Source organism: Hemiscyllium ocellatum, chromosome 11 (genome assembly GCF_020745735.1).
Source record: "Hemiscyllium ocellatum isolate sHemOce1 chromosome 11, sHemOce1.pat.X.cur, whole genome shotgun sequence".
Classification (NCBI taxonomy): domain Eukaryota; kingdom Metazoa; phylum Chordata; class Chondrichthyes; order Orectolobiformes; family Hemiscylliidae; genus Hemiscyllium; species Hemiscyllium ocellatum.
Window position 1 is genome coordinate 63,492,120 of NC_083411.1, and position 12,524 is coordinate 63,504,643.

Consider the following 12,524-nt stretch of genomic DNA (forward strand, 5'->3'; position numbering starts at 1 on the left):
AGGGGAGCAGTCTTGTTGGTCGGTTCCAGTAGCAACAACATTGGTGGAGGGGGATGGAGTCCAATGGTAACAGTGAATGGGAGGGTGGGGACAGGTTTCATATCGGCAGAGAACTGGGGGTGATATCACATTTCCAGAGGACGTTGGGGGCAGGGTGTCACAGCTGTGAAACCATGTGCAGGGTTTTCAGAGCAGATTGTTAATTATTGATTGTACTGAAGCTTTCTTAGTGAGGTGGAGGATTTCCATAAAGAAGATCTCCTTCTCTAGCTTTGGTTACACCCAAAAAGAATGCATTTTTATTTAGTTTGTGATGCATTTAATTTTAAAAGCTTTTCAGCTGATTGGTGACTAAAGCAGGATGCTGTTAAATAAGATAAGAGCACATGACATTTGGGGCACAGTACTGGCATGGATAGAGGATTGGCTGCAGAAGATAGAGAGTGGTGATAAAGGGGCTTTTTTGGGTATTGCAGCCAGTGACTAGTGGAGTTCTGCAGGTATCAGTGTTGGGACCTTCACATTATACATTAACAATCTGGATGAAGGAGCTAAGAGCATTGTTGCTAAGTTTGCAGATGAGACAAGCTAAGTGAAGGGACACGTGGTGGTGAGGAAGTGAGGAGATTTTAGAAGGCCTTACAGAGGTTAGGAGAGTGGGCAAAGAAGTGGCAGATGGAATACAATGTGGAAAAGTATGAGGATGTGCATTTTGATAGGAAGAATAGAGACATAGACTATTTTCTAAATGGGGAAATCTGAAGTACACATGGTCTTGAGAGTCTTGGTTCAGGATTCCCTTAAAGTTAACATGTAAGTTTCATTGGCAGTTATGAAGGTAAATGCAACGTTAGTACTCACTTCAAGAGAGCTAGAATTCAAGAACAGGGATGTACTGCAGAGTCTGTGTAAAGCTTTGGTCAGGCCTCATTTGGAATATTGTGAGCAGTTTTGTGCCCTGTATCTAAGGAAGGATGTGCTGGCATTGGAAGAGATTCAGAGGAGGTTTACAAGAATGATCCTGGGGATGAAGGGCTTATCACATGATGAGCAGTTGAGAACTCTGTGTCTTTCCTTGAGGGTGTATCTCAGTGAAATTTTAAGAATACTGACAGGCCTGGATATAGTGGATGTGGAGAAGTTGTTTCCATGCATAGGAGAGGCCAGGATCCTAGGGCACAGTCTCAGAGTGGAGGGATAACCCTTTTGAAATGAGGTGAGGAGAAATTTCTTCAGCCAGAGAGTGATGAATCTATGGAACTCATTGCTGCAGAGGGCTGTGGAGGCCAAGTCATTGGGTGAATTTAAGGCAGAGATAAAATAGCTCTTAATTGGTAAGGTGATCAAGCATTACAGGGAGAAGGCAGAAGAATGGGTTTGAGAAACATATCAGTGATGATCGAATAGTGGAGCATACCTGATGGGACAATTGGCTTAATTCTGCTCCTATATCTAATGGTCTTATGAACTTATGGACATCCATAATTACTCTGAGCCCAGATGAAACACATTGTTGAATGTACTCTTATCAATTCACTTTCAGAAACTAGCAATGTAAAAATGAAATTTCAAATAACATAAATCTCAAGGATAAGATGAAACAACTGTTTTCAAAAATTACATTGTAATTTTAGCTCAAAAATAACTTCTTCATATCTGAATTATTTTTGGCAAGATGTAACATTCCAAATTCTGAAGTAGAAGATGTGGAAATCGATCGCTCCTTGAATGAGTCCTAGCCTATGGAGGTAAGGACTTCCATCACTGAATTCTGTGGGTGTATAATGGAAAATCCATGTCTTCTGGGTGTTGATAGATGTCCCTAACTGTATGGTATTAGACAGACAATGATTCTATTCTTTATAAATTAAAAACTAAAAAGATGACTTCGTCACGGATTTTGAAATACTAGATGGAACAAATAACATCAAGAGTCATCGAGTCAGAGAGATGTACAGCACAGGAACAGACCTTTCAGTCCAACTTGTCCATGCTAAAAAACATATCCGAAATTAATCTAGTCCAATTTGCCAACATTTGGCCCGTATCCATCTCAACCCTTCACATTCATATACACATCCAGCTAACTTTTAAATGTTTTAATTGTACCAGCTTCCATCACTTCGTCTGAGGCAGAGAAAAACTGAGTTCTATTCTTCTGGAATATTGGATAATGGAAATGTCCTAAAATTTCGAGAGTTTTTATTTGGAATAAAGATATGAAGCTCTTCAATGCAAAAATACAGGACTGTGGATGATCCCTGACTGCATTGTACACTCTGGGACTGTGGGTGATCCCTGACTGTATTGTACAGACTGGGACTGTGGATGATCCTTGACAGTATTGTACAGACTGGGACTGTGGGTGATCTCTGACAGTATTGTACAGACTGGGACTGTAGGTGTATCCCTGACTGTATTGTACACTCTGGGACTGTGGGTGATCCCTGACTGTATTGTACAGACTGGCACTGTGGATGATCCCTGACTGTATTGTACACTCTGGGACTGTGGGTGATCCCTGATTGTGCAGACTGACACTGTGGGTGATCTCTGACAGTATTGTACACTCTGGGACTGTGGGTGATTCCTGACTGTATTGTACAGACTGGGACTGTGAGTGATCCCTGACTGTATTGTACAGACTGGGACTGTGGGTGATCCCTGACTTTATTGTCCAGGCTGGTATTGTGGGTGATCCTTGACCGTATTGTACAGACTGGACTATGGGCGATCCCTGACTGTATTGTACAGGCCGTGACTGTGGGTGTATCCCTGACTGTATTATACAAGCTGGGACTGTGGGTGATCCCTGACTGTATTATACAGGCTGGGACTGTGGGTGATCCCTGGCTGTATTGTACAGACTGGGACTGTAGGTGTATCCCTGACTGTATTGTACAGACTGGGACTGTGGATGATCCTTGACAGTATTGTACAGACTGGGACTGTGGGTGATCTCTGACAGTATTGTACACTCTGGGACTGTGGGTGATCTCTGACAGTATTGTACAGACTGGGACTGTAGGTGTATCCCTGACTGTATTGTACACTCTGGGACTGTGGGTGATCCCTGACTGTATTGTACAGACTGGCACTGTGGATGATCCCTGACTGTATTGTACACTCTGGGACTGTGGGTGATCCCTGATTGTGCAGACTGACACTGTGGGTGATCTCTGACAGTATTGTACACTCTGGGACTGTGGGTGATTCCTGACTGTATTGTACAGACTGGGACTGTGAGTGATCCCTGACTGTATTGTACAGACTGGGACTGTGGGTGATCCCTGACTTTATTGTCCAGGCTGGTATTGTGGGTGATCCTTGACCGTATTGTACAGACTGGACTATGGGCGATCCCTGACTGTATTGTACAGGCCGTGACTGTGGGTGTATCCCTGACTGTATTATACAAGCTGGGACTGTGGGTGATCCCTGACTGTATTATACAGGCTGGGACTGTGGGTGATCCCTGGCTGTATTGTACAGACTGGGACTGTAGGTGTATCCCTGACTGTATTGTACAGACTTGGACTGTGGGTGATCCCTGGCTGTATTGTACAGACTAGGACTGTGGGTGATCCCTGGCTGTATTGTACAGACTGGGACTGTAGGTGTATCCCTGACTGTATTGTACAGACTGGACTGTGGGTGATCCCTGGCTGTATTGTACAGACTGGGACTGTGGGTGATCCCTGACCGTATTGTACAGACTGGGACTGTGGGTGATCCCTGACTGTATTGTACAGACTGGGACTGTGGGTGATCCCTGACTGTATTGTACAGACTGGCACTGTGGGTGATCCCTGACTGTATTGTACAGACTGGGACTGTGGGTGATCCCTGACTGTATTGTACAGACTGGCACTGTGGATGATCCCTGACAGTATTGTACAGACTGGGACTGTGGGTGATCCCTGACTGTATTGTACACTCTGGGACTGAGGGTGATCCCTGACAGTATTGTACAGACTGGGACTGTGGGTGACCCCTATCTGTATTGTACAGACTGGGACTGTGGGTGATTTATCACCATATTGTGCAGACTGTAGTTGATGTCCAGGATCACCCACAGCCCCAGTCTGTACAGTATGGTCAGGGGAACACCCACAATCCCAGTTTATTTAAAAGTAGATTTTCTTGCAAAGCTGAAGTATTTTGTCCTCTGTTTCAGAAATTTCAACTTGACTCACATCAAGATTTCACATTAAGTCTTGTCAATTCACACAACATGAACCTTTGATAGTGACATGAGACATCCTGAGTTAAATAGTGTTATTGTGGAAGATGAGATGAAATTAAAGAGATGAGACATTTAAATAATTGCAACAAAAACTCTGTGTGTCTTAGAGTCAGACTGTGTAAGAAATATATGTGAGATGATCGATATTTGGAAAAACTCAGAGAAAGAGAATAAGTTAAGAAAATGATAGCTGCAAAAAACACAGTAATAGACAGAGAAGGGAGTCAGTGTGAGACACAATACAGGGATGGAGAGAGATACAAACAATGAACGCAGTCAGAAAGAACACAACACAGACTTATTGACAAGGTGAAAGTAAATGTGAGACATGTGAAAGACTGTTAAATTCTGATGTTTCACTATTTATTTCTGACTGACTGTCCTGCTATTCCAGTGACTCAGTGCCATGATTCCTGCTGCTGCTTTCTATCCGAGTCTTTCTGCTGTATGGCCACAATGAGGATGGTCACTGAAACTATTGTTCATCTCTCTCCCTCACTCAGACTGACAGAATGAACAATGAACAGTCAGTGTGTACACTTTCCCCAGTAGAAGCTAACACTGCACCTTTGGGGGTCCTGCTGCATGTTTCATCTGCTCCCCATCAACTGAAGCAGTCTGCCCATGGTAGGGGTGATTGGAAGGAAGCAAACAGGTAGTATAGACTGTAGCCAACGATGCAGTTGTACGAAATGTTGGACATTGTAATCAGAAGCATCATAGCAATCCCCACACCTGAAAACAGAAGAAAGAACAGGGGAGTCTGGTTTGTGAATTATTGATTTAAAATAATGTACTTGACATGCATTTGGCTGGTCATTCAACCAAATTGGATTTTCTTTCAGTGAGCACAGGACAGAACAGGGAGACTGCCCTGGCTGACCACACCTTTGGGGAAATATCGGTTTTGTTTAATCGATTATGTTGGCTGCTTCAACATTCAGTGTCCAACAGTAAAGATTTCAAAGGCTTTTTGTATTAAACAGGAAATGTTAATTATGTTATAGTTCTTTGTCTAGATTACAAGAATGATGCTCCTTGTCTTCACCTTTATATGCCCTCTCACTAATTCTTTAGGACACCATTATCATTGTGAGTGGTGATAATCACACATGCCCAGTCTTAGGCCATAAGGTCATAAGATATCGGAGCAGAATTCGGCCATTCATCCCACTGAGTCTGCTCTGCCATTCAGTCATGGCTGATATGTCTTTGAAAGTCATTCTCTTGAGTTCTCCCCATAACTCTTGCACCCCTTACCACCAAGAAGCTATCTATCTCTGTCTTGAGTATACTTAATGACTTGGCCTCCACAACCTGCTGCATCAATGAGTTCCACAGAGTCACTACCCTCTGGCTGTGGACATTCCTCTTTATCTCAGTTCTGATGAGTTGTCCCTTCAGCTTGAGGCTGTTCCCTCATGTCCCAGTCTCTCCTACGAGTGGAAACATCTTCTCCCGGTTTACTCTATTCAGACCATTCATTATTCTGTAAATTTCATTATTCTGTAAATGTCATTATTCTGTAAATCCTCCTAGGCTCCTTTGAGTCCTTAACTGTTCCTCATTTGACAATCCCTTCATCCCTGGCATCATTCTTGTAAACCTCCTCTGGACCCCTCCAAGGTCAGAACATCCTCTCTGAGACATGGGGTCCAAACATTTTCATATATTTCAAATGCCGTCTGACCAGAGCCTTATAGAACCTCAGTAGCACATCTCTGCTCTTATATCCTAACCCTCTTGAAATGAATGTTAATGCTGTATTTGCCTTCCTACCTGCCAACTGAACCTGCATGTTAACTTTAAGGGAATCCTAAACTCCTACCCTTTATGTTTTGGTTTTCCAAAGCCTTTCCCCAATTTGAAAATAGTCTTTGTTTCTATTCTTCTTACCAAATTGCATAACTCTCACAATTTCCCATCCTGTATTCCATCTGCCATTTCTTTGCTCACTCTCCTCACTACTGTAAGTACTTCTGCAGCCTTCCCACTTCCTCAGCCCTTCCTGTCCCTCTACCAATCTTTGCGACAACTGCAAACATAGCAACGATGCCCCCAGTCCCTTTGTCCAGATTGTTAATGTATAATGTTGTGGTCCCAACAGTCCTTGTGGAACTGGTGGATTTATCCCTAATCTCTGCCCTCTGACAGTCAGCCAATCCTCTATCCATGTCTGGATGGGTTACTGTATGGAGGGTCAGTGTAGACTTGTTGGGCCAAAGGGCCTATTTCCACACTAATCTAACCATGTCAGGACCTTGCCCCTAACACCACCGGCTCTTATCCCATTTAGCAGCTTCATACATGGCTCCTGATTTTAGGCCTTCTGGAAATTCAAATAGATCACATCCATTGGTTCTCCTTCGTCTAACCTGCTCATTACCACCTTAAAGAATTCTAACAAACTTGTCAGACATGACCTACCCTCGATGAAGCTGTGCTAACTCAGCCCTACTTTACCATGCACTTCCAAACCCTCCACAATCTCATCCTTAATAATGGACTGTAAAATCTTATAAATGATCAAGGTCAGACTAACCGGCTTATAGTTTCCTCCCTTCTGCCTCCATACCTTCCGAAACAGGGATGTTACATTAACCATTTTCCAGTTGTCTGGCAACTTCCTTGACTCCAGTGATTCCTGAATGTTCACCAACAATGCCTGTACAATCTCCTCAGCTATCACCTTCAGGATTCTGGGGTGTAGTCCATCTGACCCAGCTGAATTACTCACCTACAGACCTTGCAGCTTCCCCAGCACCTTCCCCACAGGAATGGCCCCTACACTCACCTCTGCCTCCTGACTCTTGACATCCTGGCACACTAATGGTGCCTCCCACCAGTGAAGACTGATGCAAAGTCCCTATTCACTTTCTTCACCATTTCTTTGTTCCCCATTACTACTTCCCCAGCCTCATTTTCTAATGGTCCAATGTCCACTCTCACCTCTTTCTGACCTTTTATGCATCTAAAGCAACTCTTGCAATCTTCTTTTATATTACAATCTGCTTATCGTCAGATTTCATCTTCTTCCCCCTTATTGCTTTTGTAAGTATCCTCTGCTAGTTTTTAACTGCCTCCAAATTTCCAGACTTCCCACTAATTTTCACCACATTGGATGCTTTTCCTTTTGATTTGATGCTATTCCTGACTTCCCTTGTCTGCCGTGGTTGCCTCATCCTCCCTTTACTATGTTTCTTCTTCCTTGGGATGAATTTCTGTTTTGCCCCTCAAACTACCTCCAGAAACTCCTGCTATTGCTGCTCTACCGTCCTCCCTGTTATGGTCCCCTTCCAATCAACTCAGGTCAGCCCCTCCCTCATGGCTTTCTGGTTGCATTGACTCAATTGTAAAGATCTTACACCAGATTCCTGCTCTTCCATTTCAAACTGAAGGGTGAATTTTATCATATTATGGCCACTGCCCCCGATGGATCATTCACCTTAAGCTCCTTAATCGAGTTTACCTCATTACACAGCACCAAATCCAGAATTGCCTGTCCCCTGGAGGGCTCTATCACAAGTTGCTCCAACAAATCACCTCGTGGACATTCTGCAAATCCCTTTTTTATTGGATCCCCTACCAACCTGATTTTCCTCGTCCAGTTGTATATTGAAGACTCCCATGATTACTGCAATTGTGCATCATTTTTTACATGCCTTTTCTACCTCCTGATTTATTTTCTGACCCATATCCTGACTGCTGCTGGGAGGCCTGGACATAACTCTCATCAGGGTCATTTTTGCTCTGCAAACCCTCCATTTTCCAAGATGGCGACAGTGTAGCAGGGCTGCATGCAGACTCTTATCTAGAGCTCATCCACTTCCAGCTACGTTTTAAAAATCTTTTAATTTCTGCTCTCTCTTGATTTTTTTTCTTCTCATTTCTTGTTTCTTTGGTGGGTTGGTCAGAGGCAACAAGAGCAGGCTTTACACGGAGTGGTGACAGCCTTCCGGTAATTGGAGGTGGCAGTGATGGTAGCAAGGACATTCCCCTGCTCCTCCAGCAATCGGAGACGGAGGTGATGGACTCTTTAAGGTGCCAGTGCTGGCATATTGGAGGATGGTGGCTGGAGTGGGAATCTTGGCACACCAGCAGACTGGCCTGTCAGTGGAATGAGGCACTCCGGCTCGCAGTAGGCCTAGAGCGGGGACACCTGATGTCACCAAGGAATCAGCGGAGCAGGAGACCCCTGGCTGGAATCACGGGAGGCCCGGAGTGGGAACTCTTGGTTGTGGGGCCCAACAGTCTACCCAGTATTGGAGGCAGCATTGAAATGGGCCCAGCAGTGATGAGATGGTGCCTGAAGAATGGTGACTCCTATAACAGCGGGTCCAGTGCAGTCAGCTGCAAGTCAGTGGAGATGGGCGAGTGACACAGTTGTGGCATCTCTCTCCAGTCTCTCTTTGCAAAGGCATATTCCAGCAGGAGATGTGAGACAGTCACAAACTCCCCCTCCTTAAACCGATTTGTAGGCAGCATGCAGTGGCACAGACAATCCAGGCGTACGTGAAGAATCTCACAAGTACTGCCCTTCTCACCATGAGCCAAGTGATGTCATGGTGCTTGTTGGAAAATTCTGGCGATGAGGCATTCTGCGAAATGACTTTGACAGTCTGCTGACTAACCTGTCCTTTTCCAACAGGGTCTTGAGGATGCTATATACTGACCTCTTCCTAATAGACCTGTGATGAAAAGTGTTTTGAAATTCTTCACAAAGGAAAAGCGATATGGAATAGTCAAATTCCTTGGAGCAGTCTGCAGCAACAAGACCAGTCCCATCCTTCTCAACACCAGGGACAAGTAGAACCTCAGTACATAGTCAGATTTAGTATTTGTGTACTGAGGAGCTACACACAGCTTGATGCAGCCACACACAAAGAAGGACAGGTCAGACACAAGAGAAACCAACACTTGTCACAGATGTGGTCACATTGAACCTCATATCATCCGTCATCATTTCCGCCACCTCCAAACGGACCCCACCACCAGGGATATATTTCCCTCCCCTCCCCTATCAGCGTTCCGAAAAGACCACTCCCTCCGTGACTCCCTCGTCAGGTCCACACCCCCCACCAACCCAACCTCCACTCCCAGTACTTTCCCCTGCAACTGCAAGAAATGCAAAACTTGCACCTACACCTCCCCCCTTACTTCCCTTCAAGGCCCCAAGGGATCCTTCCATATCTGCCACAAATTCACCTGCACCTCCACACACATCATTTGCTGCATCCGCTGCACCCGATGTGGCCTCCTCTATATTGGGGAGACAGGCCGCCTACTTGCGGAACATTTCAGAGAACACCTCTGGGACACCCGGACCAACCAATCCAACCACCCCGTGGCTCAACACTTCAACTCCCCCTCCCACTCCGCAAAGGACTTGCAGGTCCTTGGACTCCTCCATCACCAGACCATAGCAACACGATGGCTGGAGGAAGAGTGCCTCATCTTCTGCCTAGGGACCCTCCAACCATAAGGGATGAACTCAGATTTCTCCAGTTTCCTCATTTCCCCTCCCCCACCTTGTCTCAGTCCCAACCCTCGAACTCAGCACCACCTTCCTAACCTGCAATCTTCTTCCTGACCTCTCCGCCACAAACCCCACTCCAACCTATCACCCTCACCTTAACCTCCTTCCATCTATCGCACTTCCAACACCCCTCCACCAAGTCCCTCCTCCCTACCTTTTATCTTAGCCTGCTTGGCACACTCTTCTCATTCCTGAAGAAGGGCTCATGCCCGAAACGTCGATTCTCCTGCTCCTTGGATGCAGCCTGACCTGCTGCGCTTTTCCAGCAACACATTTTCAGCTCCTCAGTAGGGTCCATCAACTCCAATTTCATGCAGTTACAAGATATTGTCTAGCCCTACATCTCGATTTTATTTAAAAAGTTCTTAATTTGTTTTTTTTCAAAAAATTCCAACTGATCTTTTAATTTGTAACCTTAAATATTTCCCTTATTTACCTTCAACCTGAAAGTAGCCAATAATAGTAATGTTAGTAGCTATTATCAACCAATGAACTTATGCCTTACCAGTGATGTCACTCTGCTGTGTTAGGTCCCGAATCCTGGGTTTCAATTCATCATTTTTTTAAAAAAACCTGACAAACTCTGAGCCAAAAACCAATAGACAGCATGTACCACATCTAATAACGTGTATGGTAGATCAGAGTGCAACATTACTTCACAAGCTTGGCTTTAACCTTTGTCAGATAAGGGAGGTTTATTATTATTTATTAAATCAACACTATTACTTTTCCGAATTTGCTGCGACTGTATCGATAAAATAAACATTCACCTTGTAACATAGGCACAGCCCTCCAGACTGCAACAGGCCCAAGGCTGGCAAACTGACCAAAGGAACACTCCAAGAAAAACAATGGTATCCCAACAAGGGCCAGCATGACAGAATAGGGAATAAGGAATGCACCTGGAAAATAGCGGAAAGGATTTCAATTTTCAAGTGAAACTCCATGCTTACACTATGTGGGTGGATTAAAATTTACCCTGAAATCTCTACGAATGTCCAAATTCCCGTTTTGTGAATTTCACTCTCTAACACAATCAGATATCTTTTCAGGTCACTTTACACAGCCATGTTGTGACATTTCTTATACATTTGCGCTTGGTTTCCATCAATCCAATGGTGTGGGTTGTGAAGAGTCCTGATTTGAGCAGTTTTGATGATAATGTACCAGCCTGAACACAGGGCCTGACTGAGGAGCCTGCTGTTCTGAGGATTTCACACATTGTGCAGTAAATATATCTGATGTGGATGGCTCATGCATTCGAAACAATATCAATTGAAAATACATTGCAAATTAATAAATGAACCATTTACTTTGGTTTATAAATAGCATATATTTGATGCATCACATTGCTAAGTTTAAACTATTACCTTGACATATCTCTCTCTTCATAAGGAAATAGTAGTCAAACTTGTTAGCTGTGGGATTGAATTTACCAGTTCACATTGAAATTGTTTAACTCTGCATTATTTACTATATCATTTTTAGTGCAATAAACATTTGTTATTTACTGAACTACAATTTTCAGGATAAGTCAACAAATCGATCCATTTAGTTCTGCCTTTCTTACTCTCCGATATTTTTAATTTCTCTACCATACCTCCTCCGTTTTTGTAAGCCAGGTAAGGAAATCTCCAAACATTCCCAAAACCCACTGCATAACCAATCATTGAGAGCAGGTAATCAATCTTCGAAGACCAGTTACCCCGTTCCACATTCTCATCACCCACAGCACCATGTTCATTGGCGGTATCCTGGGAGAAAGAATTGAAATGGCAAGCTCAGACATTAATCTTTCTCAGACTAGATCTCAAGTGAAATGTATCGTCACCACTCCCACAACTATCGGAAAATGGTGCAGTTCTCTATTTAGCAGCAATGTCTGTCAGGTTAGAAACAGCCAGATGTCCACAGAGAGTCTACAATTCACAACGACCAAAATCTACAAATCAACAGTATCTCAAATTGTCTTAAATGGATTTTTACTGTTTTGTTTTGTTGAAATACTCACCGTATCCTGTGGAGGGTTTGGCCGATTGTCATTCAGTAAGAACCGAAATAAATGCCTTCGGTCCATTTTCAGACATCAATGAACTATTCTTCCACTTGCACAAGAATTGGAAGTAAAATGAGGACACTCCTTTTGGCCAAAAGTCCTTCAACTTCTCATGAATGGATTATTCTTGTTGAGTCAGAAGTCAGCCTCTTACTGTGTTTCATAACAGGTGTAACTCTACTTAGCTAATCATTCAATTTCCACACTAAACATTTCTATTGAGTTAAATGATATGTTTTCAGAACAGTTACGATCAAAGGGCATTCATTCCCTGTCCTCAGGGTTTGGGCAAAGCGCTGGTTTTAAAAGGAATAGCTTCCAAGTAAATCCAAACCAAGTTGAACTTTAGCCAAAGAAAAGCTATCTAAGATTTCTTCTAAAAATGAACGGGTCTTCTCCCATATTAGAAATATAATTGTCATCCCCTGCTACCCGAGTTCATTTTACGTAATGAAATTTTAATTAGTTTTGAATGTGTGGCTGCAGTTTTGTAATCCCTATATAAGATGAAATGTACATGGATTTGGGAAAAACATGATTGCTTGTCCATTGATCTGGCAGTCTCACCTCTAACCAAATGTTTAAAGTTAGAAGATTATAAGAGAGAAGTAAATCTGTATTGCTTTCTTAGCATTCCATCATGAAATGTTATCGCCTAAATTATAACTATGCTTACTAAAGTGAGG

At 43.6% G+C, this 12,524-nt stretch overlaps 1 pseudogene; it reads right to left on the bottom strand.

The window, feature by feature from the left end:
• Window positions 1–11,503, bottom strand: part of LOC132820039 (sodium- and chloride-dependent neutral and basic amino acid transporter B(0+)-like) — a 46,567-nt pseudogene extending 35,064 nt beyond the window's left edge.
• Between the last annotated feature and the right edge of the window lie 1,021 nt (window positions 11,504–12,524).